This window comes from Grammomys surdaster, unplaced genomic scaffold (assembly GCF_004785775.1).
Source record: "Grammomys surdaster isolate TR1022 unplaced genomic scaffold, NIH_TR_1.0 133, whole genome shotgun sequence".
NCBI lineage: Eukaryota > Metazoa > Chordata > Mammalia > Rodentia > Muridae > Grammomys > Grammomys surdaster.
In genome coordinates, this window is record NW_021604591.1 from 11091889 (window position 1) to 11106536 (window position 14648).

The window sequence follows — 14648 nt, forward strand, 5'->3', positions numbered from 1 at the left end:
GGAAAGGAAGGAATGAAGGAAGAAGGAAGAAAACAGAAGGAGGGAGGAAGAGAAGGAAGGAAGGAAGGAAGAAAGGAAGGAATTATTTTAGTTTACTTTTTTAAGCTACAATGCATTGTTGTCATGAAGGTATGGTAATAAGGAGTACTTAGCTATTGTGCAAAGGAACATGAAATTGTTGGCCACATTGTGTTCAGATTTAAGGAACAGACAATGAAGAATATTGATTTTCATACTTCTTTTTAAAAAATACATATATATTCTGTCTGTGAGCTGAGTTTATGAGATGATTCTGTCCATGTACAAGCTGTGTTTTCCTTCGTCAGTGAAACTTCTTGGAATATGGTCAGACTGATCAGAACTGTAAGTTTTATGAGACTGGAAACTCAGTCAGGTTGATCATGAAGTTCATGTAGGTACAAGAGAAGTGTGAATCAAATATGCTTGATTGAAACCAATACTAAAAATACCCAAGATGAAAATTCTCAGTCTCCATAAATTATATCTCTATATAACTGTGTAAAAGAAAAAATAATTTATATGAAGCACTTAATTGTTTATGCCAAAAGTAAAGAATTATCAAAACTCTTTGCAGCCTATGAGGGAGAAAAATGTAATTTCAAACTAAAAATGTTCTCAAACATAAGAAGAGATAACTTTATAGAGAAGGATTGTACTCTTGGTGCTAGAGACAATGAAGTCATTGTGGATGATTAAGGGAGAAATGCCACCAATGATGTTTCAAAGTTACCTCTAAAGCATGTTATTTCTCGGTCTATAGTGGGATAATGATTTAAGCATGGAGGTCCTGATTAAGATTGTGCAATATAAAGGACCTGGCCTTGAATGTAGCAATAGCATTGACAGACTACATGAAGCTCAAGAAGAAGGAAGACCAAAGTGTGAATGCTTAGGTCCTTCTTAGAAGGGGAAACAAAATACTCACAGGAAGAAATATAGAGACATAGTGTGGAGCACAGAGTAAAGGAAAGGCCATCCAGAGACTGCTCCACCTGGGAACCCATCCCATATACAGTAACCAAACCCAGATATTACTGTGGATGCCAAGAAATGCATGCTGACAGGAACCGGATATATAGCTCTCTCCTGAGAGGCTTTGCCAGAGCCTGACCAATACAGATGCAATGCTTGCAGCCAACAACTGACTGAGACCTGAGTCTCTGATGGAGGAGTTGGAGAAGGAACTGAAGGAGCTGAGGGGGTTTGCAACCCCATGAGTGGATCAACAGTATCAACTGACCAGACCCCCAGAGCTCCCAGGGACTGGACCACCAACCGAAGAGTACACATGGCTCCAGCTGCATATGTAGCATATGTCACAGCATATGGAACACCCTCATATAAGCAGGGGGAGCAGGGATGGGATAGAGGATTTCCAGGGGAGGATGGGGGAACTGGAAAAAAGAATAACATTTGAAATGTAAATAAAGAAAATGTTCAATTAAAAAAAAAGAAATATTGATGGAAGATTTTCTGAGATAGGAAAACTTTCACACAGAAATCTTTGAATGAAAACCAGTTGAGCTGAACTAGGACATAGCATTTAACTTAATTCTACTTTCTTGCCTAGAAATGAGAAGTGGGGTGTGTGTGTGTGTGTGTGTGTGTGTGTGTGTGTGTGTGTGTTTGCTAATCAGGGCTGAGCAGTTTACTAGTGTTTGCCTAGTAGAGTGTAAATAAAATTTCTTTAAAAATAAATAGATAAATTTGTTTTGAAAGCTTCTGATGAATTTTGGTGTAACCAAAATTTATATGAAGCATTTGGTAAAGTTATTTAAATTATTCAAATGTACAAATAACAAGCATTCTGAGATTCCTGTGAAGATGGGAACTGTGGATTAAGATCATTTCTGCTACTTGCCATCAAAAGACAGGAAATATTTTATAGTCACTTTGGTATGGTTTTACCAGAATTATGGAGAAAACTAAAACTCTCATCAGGGAATTATGTAGCAAATAGTATACACTCTGACTCACCTAGTTCCACTTGCTCTTTGAGAGTAAGAAATCATTGGATTTATATTCATGTTTAGCTTATTTTATAATAACTTAAATTTCTGCATTAAGTTTTATTATAAATTATTTATTTTCTTGAAGCAATAGAAATATAAGAGCTTTTTTTCTTTACTTCTCTTTCTTCTTATGGACAGACACATATCATTAATGCACTAGATTCTATCATGCACATGAAAGTATCACACAAACTTGACAAAGTAAAACAGGCATATGATTCATTGTTTAGTTCAGTGTCAAGGGAATAATTTGTCTTCTATTCTGAAGAAAATTCTGTAAATCAGACTCTCACCACAATTAGAAATCTTGTGCACTGAACCCTATAAGTTATGTTAATTGTGTCTGACATTATACCTGTACACACACTTATATGTTGTCCATTTAGTAAACTAATTGTACTCATCCATTGAGTTTATATTAGTATCATAGGATATAACCACTGAAGGATAAATACAAGGATAATTATGGTTTCACAAATAAATTGCCACTTAGGTCTGTTTCATACATTGAAATCGGGGTACATACAATTCTTCATTCTGCTGTTTGAATAAAACATATTACTAATGGCTATATATTTAGGGAAACTGGCTGAAAGCAGTAAATTTGGAGCATCAGTCTATCATATACAAATGACTTTTACTGGAATGGTACAAGCTCAATGTTAAGCTATCTATATGCACTTAGAAAGTGAACAGAGCTCAAGGCTAAGCAATCAAGGGATCAAAGATATAGGAGAAGTTCAAACCTTTAACTGCAACTTGCAGAAGCTATGGCTATACATTATAATATTTATTATTCAAGGGATAGTAGAAAGCAAGAGCCATGACTTGGGTGTATCTGTAAATTCCAAAACAGAAAATAGTTGATAGATTCACACCTAGCAATACAGCACTTAATTACATAGTACTTGCATCAAACAATCTAGTTATTACAAAGTTCCAATGAGTTAAAATAATTTAACATATCTATAAAATAATTACTGGATGAGTCAATAGACAGTTCCCTAGTTGTCTTGAGGCAGGTAGTTTGATTTCATTTGAAACTATTACAATCTAAGTTGAAAATTACTTTGTCATTTTATTTCAATTATTAAAAATTTCAAACAACAATCCTTTACTCCTAAAAATAGAGTATAATTTCAATGTATCTGACTTCTTTGCCTCATATAAATCATTTCTGTATCTCCAGGTTTACTTCATATTTATTCTTATTCAAAATTATTTTTTCTTTCTCTTTCTCCATATCCTCCAAATTCTCTGTGTTTGCGTGTGTGTATGTGTGTGTGTGTGTAAAACAATTCATGCAATAATGAGCATGTGGGATGTCAGAGCAACATTCTGGAGCTGGCTCTTCCCTTCTATCATGTGAAATCTAGTGATTGAAATGAGGTCACCAGATATGCTGATGAACCACTTCCATACTGAACAATCATGACACCCCAATATTTACGATGTTAATGATAAATCTTTCATCTTAAAGTATACAGACATTTTAATCATTACTTGAATAATTAATCATTCTAGTATCTGGGCTTTAAATCAAAGAATGTAGGAATTACTTAACTCTTCAATTTTCCTTATAGACATTTGTATTGAAAGAAGAATTAAATGTATTTAAAGATGTTAGTTCTCCATAAAAAAGAATTTGTCTACTTTACCATATGAGTAAAATACACTCAGATAATGAAACCTATTTTCTGCAGAAAAAAAGCATTCAAGCCAGTTAGTCATTTCTAAATCACCCTGTAAAACAATAACACAAGCAAGAGTAGACACAGTATCCATAAACAATTAAATATCCTGGACCATCATAATATATGTAATGATTGAAATTTATGTATTTATCTTATGCTGTATTTGTTTGGATCATGGACTATGTTATACAATAAGATGTAAATATCAGCTAATTTTTCTTTGAGTTTCAAGCAATCTCTCTGAGTTGATGCTTATCCCAAAAACACAAATGAAAAATCAAACATACAAACAATATCTCTCCCCAAAACAAAGAATGAGACACAATCCTGTTCAGAACTGTTGAAGGATGATGCTAGAGTGATTGTAACATGTATCTCTATTACATCTGTAGCTACAGTCTATGAAGTCACATTATACTCTAGTCAGGACTAAGTGAATACAGTAACAAATATATTGTTTTTTTTTCTCAAACATAAAGAACTGTGTTGCTCCCCAACTATACTTAGTGGTTGTCTGGATGAGACTGTGAATAAACTTATGTGTAACTCTGGAGTTGCTATATGCTTGTCTAAGAGAGGGAAATATATTTTCGTGTATTTTTGTCTATGTGAGTGCTTATAAAGTGTAAAACAAATATGTGTAAGCAAAAGTGGTATGTACCAGTAATATTGAGAAATCTTAATGGCCAATGGAGCATGTGACGTTAGAAAAGCTCCTTTTCTCTATCAAAGAACTACAACAATTAAGACAGAATACTCTTTGGTTTAGTTGCCATGATGAAACTGATGTGAAGAATTTACCATAATCAAGAAACATACATTTTGCTGCCAAATGCCAACGGTGAGAGAGAGGCCTAGGAGATGGCTCAGCAGTTCAATGTTCTTACTGTTCCTGCAGAAGGACCTAGCTTTGATCCCTGTCCTCATCCAACAGTTTGTAAACACTCTAGTTCTGGGGGATCTATGGCCTATGCCTTCTCATCTCTCTGCAGGCACTGCATGCACATGGTGCATATGTGTATTTGACAGCACATATGAAATAAAAATATTTATATTCAAAATCTTAATTTTTATTTTATAATATAATCCTGTATGGATATTTTAGCTGATAAGTCTCTCTCATGCACTACTATTTTAGAATATCAGTTTCTGTCCTACGTTATCCCTGCTGATACTGTTATCTCTGGGAAAAAATTTGAAGTGCTGTTTATCTTGGCTATTAAGTAGTTAGACTTGTATGAAAGTATTGCCAACAGATACTAGACTTTGTACATTTGAATTAATTCACGTTGAAAGCAAGTTAAATAATGTGTGTTGACTCCACTAACCACATTTAGAATACTGAGTAAACGTACATACCATTTGCACAACAGCATTTGTATAGGCTTTAGCTATAGACTATCTCTATCACTAAGAAGCAAGAGCTCAGAATATGACTTGGAGCTTTTTCAAGCCTTCATCACATTTTCCTTCAGATGGATTCATTCATCTCCCTTCTCCGGGAGTAGTTAAACTTAATCACAGGAAGAACTCCTGCTCTCTTAAGCATCTTAAATCTCTTCAGCTGTCTCTGCATTTTTATTCCTTTTTATCTAAAACCAATTGCAGTTGTCACTGGCTCATTTTATACCCCACTAATAGCCAGACCCTCTGGAATTCACTAATGCTGTTACACACCAATCGATAACAATTAGCTGCCACCACTTCAACTCGATCCCTGCCTGGTTCCAGAATTAGCACCGCTACACCCTTGATTTAATTGAGAAGTACACTGATATCTGAAGCTTCTCAAAGCAAATTGATGTAGACTTTTAAAATGACATCAAGACACTCATCCCTGTATCCCAGCCTCCAGAAACTGACTTCTATTAGTGGGCTGGAGGAAGTCAGCAAGCCAGTCACCATCAGCACCGGATCTTGACATTCCTAATTTTGTTTTATGTTTCACTGCAAAGCGTTCTGAGGTTTCTGATTGTTCAGAGACAAAAGAACACATTCTGTTCTAAAACACAAATTTTGTTCACCTCAACTTGATATTAATACATTATTTTACCATCACCTTTCTAATGAATTCTTCATTTCAGTATGACATTATTACCCATAAGCCTATTTGCTGTGATGTTGCCACTGATGTTGGCTTAATAAGGATCTTTTGATCTCCATTTATCTGCACTTTTAAGCTTAAACCTCATTTGTCATATCATCCTCACCAGAGCACTTCATACTACTTGAATGGTTTTCTTCAGAAGCATTACTGACATGTCACTCCCTCTCTTCTTGGTAGCCACATTCCATAACTCAACAACAATCTGTTAAGAGCCTATTGTGTATCAGCCCCTTACCTAAGTGGTCAGGAAATATCCATCTATAAATCAAACAATTAAACAATACCCATGAAGCCTGCGTTTTAAGAGAATTTAATGCACTTTAGCCAATTCATTATCAGGTTCTCAAATGCAGGGGCTGTCTATGGCATGTATTCCCATTAGCTTTTCTCTCAGGTCCCAGAATATGTCCTGAAGTTTAGTAATGTATTAATGAAAAGTGTGGATGAGACACTTCTTGTGGTATACTGATAAACACTTTCAAATCATAATTTTTTTTCATTTTATTAGGTTTCCAAAATATTTCCAGTGAATAGTCCCATCCAGATATCTACTGGGCACTTGAGATTTCTAATTTTACCCATCTAGTCTAAATTGTCTTTTATTTTTTGTGCCACATATAAATAAATAAATAAATAAATAAATCAGATAATCATCAATTAAGGATGTGTATCTGCTGTTGTGCTTCTGTTTTGTCACCAATTAAGTCAATGCTATTTGATATTAAATTAATCCATGTTTCAAGAGAGAACTGTCAGGTTGTTTGACCTAAGAAGGGAAAACTTCCTCTAACCAGCTGGCTGACTCTGATAAGTGGCCACCTTACTCCGAAGTCATTTCCTTGTTGAATTTGTCGTATCTCAAGTCACAGATGAGTGAACTCATTCTAGTCGAACACCGAATATGATTCTGATTCATACTACATTTATGCGTTATCTTAAGGAAATGGCCATCCCAAAAATACAGGAGAAACCTTAATTCATGCTTATATTGTAGCAATGTGAAGAATAAGATGTAACACATTTTTTTTAATGTGAAAATGACAGCTTTACAGATTCTACACTCAATTCTTCCCTCACTTCTCTTATTTCTAAACATCCTTGCTCTTTTTCTTGGAAATCAGTGTGAATAGCAGTCTTGAATATTCTCGTTAACACAACTGAGGATGCTGGGGTTGTATATGAAGTGTCTGAGACTACTGAGATCTCTGATTTTTTTCATGTGTCTTAAGTTTTTTTACTTTTTCTTGAAAAAGCCACTTTTTGAAAGATTTATTTAATTATTTCGTGTATGTGAGTACACTGCCACTGTCTTCAGACACACCAGAAGACAGCATCAGGTGTCCATTACAGATGGTTGTGAACCACCATGTGATTGCTGGGAGTTGAACTCATGACCTCTGGAAGAGAATGTAAGTGCTCTTAACTGCTGAGCCATCTCTCCACCCCCACTTAAAAAGCCACTTTTTAAAACCCACTACGCATGTCATATTTCTACATCAACTATAATTAAAAGCATACAACTAATTTATGACTCATGTCAAGTCTTTGGACAACTCAGTATTTTTTCTTGTATGAAAAATGAAAATACTATATTTAAATCTAACAAATAATGACATTAATAAGTGTGTGTGTGTGTGTGTGTGTTAGTTAGTTAACTTCAGTGGGCAATTTGACACTACTAGGAAGAAGAAACCTCAACTGAAGAATTGCCTAGATAACAATGGACTTTGACTTTGCCTATTAGGGTATTATCTTGATAACTAAATAACATAGGAGGGCCATGACCACAGTGAGTAGTACCATCATTGGGCAGAAGTTTTATAAGAAAATTACATGAAAGCAAACCACGTGAATTAAGACACATTTCTCCATGCCTTCTTTTTCAGATGTTGTGTTCACTTTCCTGTCCTGAAGTTCTGGGTTTCCTCTATGACCATGGCGTATAAGAGGAAATAGTATTGGTTTTGCTTTTTTGTTTTGTTTTGTTTGTTTTTTCTTTTTCCAATGCTTTTGGGTCATGGGGCTTATCACAACATCAGAAAACATGCTAAGACTATTTGAAAATAAATATTTGGGAAGATAACAACTATCCAATTGTTTACAGCCAGATTGGTTTAAGGAACCTATTATATCTTCTGTAAATCATTTGTACACAAAGATTACATAGTCTAAATTTCTTATGTACACATAAACCATGCTAGTTTGTTAGAAATTGTTCAATACTCTGACTGTGTTAGAATATTTCATTTTCTTATCAACAGACTTAAATGGCAATTAATTTGACCAGTACTCGAGATATAAATGCGCTTGTCTTTGAAAAACTCCCTTAACATTAAAACAAATAGATGGTTGATACATAAAAGGTCAATCTGAAAATGAAGTTCAAACTGTAGGTGTAGAGTTTATCCAATAGAGGGAGCAGATGGTTACCCAAAGCAGTTTTACTAAGTCCACACACCCAGTAGTCAAGTCACACCTGATATTTTCTTTAAAAGGAGTCAAGGCCACATATATCAAGAATGCCTTGAAAAGTAGGGGCCACCTCTCCACCATTAATCTAATTTGTTCATGGTATCTACAATACATTGAATTCATTGAAATACCTAATTCACAGAAAGACCTGTCTATTTGTAAGTTATAACTCTCTTGGGGAAAATGGATGAAAGTCTGACAGGTAGGACAGTGGAGGTCAGAGAACTGTCGTTTAAATTAAATTTCATATGGCATTTGAAGAAAAAAAATAGGACCTCCTAATACAAAGGAAAAATATAAACAAAACAAGTGATCTATCTTTTAAGCTCTTTCTGTGCAATTTTAAGCTTTTTGTGAGCATGCTGATGGAAACCAGGAGCCATGGAAGAGATAGAAACTTAGTAAGATTAGTTTGAGGGAAATAGAGAATTCATTCTGTTAACTTGGTAATGTAGCCTTCCTTCTTACACTGTCCATCAGGAAATTTTAGCATGCCCTGGAGTAGATCATCTGATGAGTCTTCTGTACCATCCATCGTTTGTCTTGCTTCCTTCCTTTATTCTGTGTGATGCTCAATACTGATACCATGATGTTATCAGTGATGAACCTGGAGAGTGTAATGTTGAAAGTTTTGTTCTCAGTGAACCAGAATAGAGGTTTCAGAGCAGAGATGATCACCTATGTTTCTTGGTTTTAGACCCAAGATTTTATTCATCACTCTCTAAAGTACCTATAACTATATCTAGTTCAGCAATTACACAGAACAAGAATACCCTGAGACTTTTGCTTGTTTACTCTTCAAAACTTTTTTTTCACATGTTGTCAGTCTAAAAACTGGAGAATATTGAACAAAACTGAGGCATCATACACAAGTCTATTTCTGTTGTCTTAATAGCGTTGTGGAAAAAGATGTAAAAATTGTACCAATTACTTATTATATCTTTATAATACATTTTTAGTTACTCTAGTTAGTGAACTAAATTACTTACAAAAGGACAAGAGCTGCATTAATTATTTGCTAAGGTTGACTGACTGCTTCCAGAGAACTAAAATAGAATTAGAATTGTCTTGGACTATCTGTGGCCCCATGAATAGTTATTTATTGAGGTTGGTTTCAACTCATTAATAATAAACCAAGACTCAGCAATAATGCATCAGTATTGCATTGAGGATAAACATCAAATCACTATCCTTGGTGTAATTTGGCTAAGAGCAAACATAGCTTTCAATTCCCTACCTTTCTATCTTTCCCTTTGTCTTTCATTCTCACTGTCTATCTGTTGTGTATGACTCTCTGCCTTGCTAAAGGCTGTCTTATGAATCTGTCCCTGTCCTTTTCTGCGTTTGAGTTGTCTGTTTTGTCTAGGTGTGTCTGTCAATTGTATCTGTCTCTTACAAAAAGCTTAATTTCCCTGTCAGTGAATGGGAAGGAATGACAAATACTTTCCAAAAAGTTTTAACAGAGTTTTACAAGGGATTATGTCATCAATACTAACTGACTCTATTTGACCCAGACGACACTGTACAACAAACATCATTGTTTATTAAGTGATATTTGCCTGTTACTTTCACTATATATGGTGGTTTTTAATTTATAAGTTCAATTTCAGCCTATTTTCTGTTCTAGCAAATGATTACTATAATACAGGTACTTTCTCTTGGGTTAGGGGAATAGGAAAGTATATAATTTAAGATTACAGCTTTATGTAAGCTTAGAATATAAAAGATGATTACATGGAAAATTCAAGAAAAGTAATGTTGATTATAATGGTGTTCACTTAAGTGCAAGTAGAAGAAACAGGCTGATTATATAGTAGAATATCTTAAGTCTCAAGAGACTCCAAGTTAGCCTATCAGCTCTGATTGTGACATCCAGCAAAATGGTCACATCTATATCAAGGCAAGATATATATATATATATATATGTGTGTGTGTGTGTGTGTGTGTGTGTGTGTGTGTGTGTGTGTATATGTATGTGTGTATGTTAAATATTGGTTTGATTTTTTTAGATAATATTATTGTTGTTATATTAATCATTTTATTTGTTTACATTTCATATATAACCCACTTCTCGGTTACCTTTACACCAACCCCCATCCAATCCCCTCTCTCCACCCTCCCCTTTGCCTCTATGATCCTCCGCTCATTTACCCACTCCAGCCTCACCCCTCTATCATACTCCTACACTGGGGCATCAAGCCTCCCTCCCCTCTTATTGATGTCAGATAAGGCCATCCTCTGCTACATATGTATCTGGAGTCCTGGTTCCCTCCATGTATACTCTTTGATTGGTGGTTAATCCCTGGGAGTACTGGGTGGTCCAGTTAGTCGATATTGTTCTTCTTACGGGGTTACAATTCTCTTCAGCTCCTCCAGTGCTTGCCCTAGCTCTTCCAATGCTGTCCCCAGCCACAGTCTGGTGGTTGGCTGTGAATATGTGCATCTGTTTTCGTTAGGTTCTGGTATAACCTCTCAGGAAACAGCCATATCAGGCTCCTGTCATCAAGCACTTCTTGGTGTCAGCAATAGTATGGTGGTTTGGTGACTGCAGATGGAATGGATCCCTAGGTTGGGCCGTCTCTGGATGGCCTTTCTTTCAGTCTTTGTTCCATTTTTTGTCCCTGTCTTTCTCTTGGACAGGAATATTTCTGGATTAAAATTGTTGAGATGTGTGGATGACCCCATCTCTCAACTGGGGGCCGTGCCTATCTACTGGAGATGGTCTCTACAGGTTGTGTGTCCCACTTGTTGGGTATTTTGGCTAAAGTCATCATCATTGGCTCCTGGGAGCCTCTAGCTTCCCTGGGGTCTGGGATTTCGCAGTGGCTACCCTAGTTCCCTAGAAGGGGTTCTGACAGGTGTTTCTATTTAATTTCCTGATCCTCTATACTTCTCTCCTGTTCTCTCCAATACTTGTTTCTTTTCCCCTGTTTTCCCTTCCCTCTCTACTTTCCCTCTCATGTCCCTCCCTCCCTCTAACCCTGTGATTATTTTGTTCCCAGTTCTCTGTAGGATTGAAGCATCTATACTTTGGTATGCCCTTCTTCTTAAGCTGCTTATGGTTTGTGGGTTGTATCATGGGTATTCTGAGCTTTTAGTCTAAAAATCCACTATCAGTGAGTACATACCATTGTGTGTTCTTTTGTGTCTGAGTTACCTCATTCAGGATAATTATCTTCTAGTTCTATCAAGTTGCCTGCGAATTTCATGAAGTCATTGTTTTTAATCACTTTGTAGTATACCTTTGTGTAAACATACCACATTTTCTGTATTCATTCCTCTGTTGAGGGACATCTGGGTGGTTTCCAACTTCTTGCTATTATAAATAAGACTGCTAGAAACATCGTGGAACTTGTGTCCTTGTTACATGTTAGAGCATATGAATTGTATAAAATTTCAAATTTTTAAAAATTCTCAGCATATCCACCACAACTTGTTGGAAAGTACTACATAAAAATGTAAGTTAATGTTATTCTAAGTTTTATTTTTATTACAGATTTCTTATTCTACTATGATTTATGCTTCAAAGTTTAAATCTCTTAAGCAGACAAGATAAACAATTGTAAAGAAGAAAAGGTTTTAATTCTCATGTGTAGATTTCTAGTTATAATCAGTGGGTAAAAGTGTTGATCAATCTGGTGAAGCAGAATATTGTGATGGTGATTGCTGGTTGCAGAGAAACTTCTAACAGCTGTGAAGCAGTGAGAAAGGAGTAAGAGGTTGGGAAACTTAGTAATGCCTCTAGGGACTGCCTTCAATTCTCATGATCTAAAGCTGCCCTAAGTTTAAAATCTGCTAAAAAAAATGATAATCATGTTTTTAAAGTGAGCTACTGTGTGATATTTAACAGCTAATCTATAATGATAATCTATTTTATTTTTTAAAATAAAAGATATGTGTGAATTCATAAAATCTATTTCAGATACTATAGTTTATACTAGATTTCTTTAACTCTTTTTTTTGTTTGTTTGTTTTGAGACAGGGTTTCTCTTTATAGCCCGGGCTGTCCTGTAACTCACTTGGTAGACCAGGTTGGCCTCGAACTCAGAAATCTGCCTGCCTCTGCCTCCCAAGTGCTGGGATTAAAGGTGTGCGCCACCACCGCCCGGCCTCCTTAACTCTCTGAAGCACTTTGTTTTTTTGGATTAATGGGAGCACACATAAACACAACTCCAACTGATGTGATAGATGCTTCTGTCTGCATATTTGAATCTCATAATTACATTCTCCTTAATCCTACAGGATTTCATTCACTGATACCCTAAATTAAAAATAACATGGTTTTGAAAATTAATTTATTTTTATGTAGTATCTTCAAGATTTTGATCTCCCTTAGAAACGATTATGCCCATGGATTTATTATGTTAAGGGAGTCAGCAACTCGCTTAAAGTCTAATCTGCAAAAGCCCCCATTACTAACCCTGCCTCATGGATGGTCATTTAGGTCTTAACTATTAGCTACTCCAGTAATTTTAGAGATTCTAGTGTCTTCTATAATGTCTTTTCTTAGGTATGAGAGTGTGTTCAGCTGTTTCAGTCTTTCTGCTCTTAAAATAGAGATAGTTCAACAAAGATAATCACATCCTTTTAATGAAGATTTAAGGACAAAAGTGGCTTGTAGAATATATATTTCTTAAATCAGCTGTTTGATGAATAAATGAATGAGATTTCTTATTTTCTTATGAACAAATGAGTAAGATAATTTTGAAATGTCAGAGAAAAGTTCAGATATACATTATATTACCTAATTGTAAATATCAGTTATCCTAATATTTATTTTAAAAATGTGTGGAGACTGGTGTGAAAATATGCAAGTCAACAAGCACGGCTATAAGATAAAGCAAAGTAAAGGGGACTATTATCTGCATATATTCTATAAGCATAAGAAAATATTAAAAACACATACTATAATATAAGAGAAATTCATAAAAAAATTTCTAGTAATTAAATTTGTAAGATAGATTGCATTTTAGAAAAGTTTATATCTCTGCTTTTAAACAAATGACAAGGAATTACAAAAATTAAATTTATATTTAGTTATAACAACCATAAAATTAAGTAGATTTATTATACAATAGACATTTGACTTTTTGTATAACTTAAATTTCAAAATGAGAGTTGACAGATTGGGACAAATTCTCCATGAGAATAAAGGAAATTGATGTTAATTTCAAAAAACACTGATTACTCAAATATCACCTAAAAAAGAAGCACTTTATATTTTAGAATCTAAATTAATATTCAGAATAAAAGAATTTATGGGCTTACCATTCATGTTATTATTGGATGATTTTACTAAAAAAAAAATCCTCAAGATCTCTTAAATATTGTTTATTGTTTAGTGCTGTGTGCCTCTGTGTGTGTGTTTGTGTATGTGTGTGTGTTCACTCAAATGCATGTACATGTACCTGCACATATATGGCATATGCCATATTTGGAGAAAAGATGATAAATTTTGAAAGTTGGTTTGTACCTTCTACCTTAAGGCATGATCTTTCTGTGTTTGCCTGTGTGTGCTCTTGCACATCTGACCTATGAGTTTTGGGCAGGCTGTGACTCTCACCTGTTCATAGAAGACCTAAGTTCACAGGTGTTTGCCACTACATCTAGGTTTTCAGACATATACAGATATCAAACTCAAAAATTGAGCAATTAGAGCTAATATGACATCACATGACATCCCCTCCAAAAAAATTAGTTTACCAGATTTAACAGTGTTGTATCATTTCTTTCCTATTATTTTAACAAATGCAATTCCGGGAAGCAATTACATTAACTTAATTATATTAATACTATACCACACAAATAATTATAGGAAAGCAAATAAGAAAATGGACTTCTGTTGTATGGCTCATTAGATGAAGAAGTTAATACATATTGTTTTGCCTTATTTTTAACAAACAATAATAAATTATATGGAATGAAACTTTATATTAGAAAACATCTTTTATTTGTAGTTAATTATGCTCTGTTTTGTCATAATGACTTCCTTATGAATATATATAAATCCACATTTTTCATTAAGGTTTAATTATATACTCATTAAAAGAAACAATTACAAAAAAACCTCTTTGAACATAGGAGCATCATCTGGATAACCATTTATATTATGCTATAATATATAAAAATCTGATTAACAAATGTTTTAAGACTTTATTTTATTCTATACAATCGGAATTATTATAAATGCAATATAAGTCTACTATAAATTTTTTCTGTGATAAATACAATATTGATTTCAAATTTTCAGTATCTACATTATCTTCAAGCATGAATATTTTCTGAGATTATATTTCCACAGTTTCTTCTAAATGAAACTTGAACATAGCATATAACCATTTA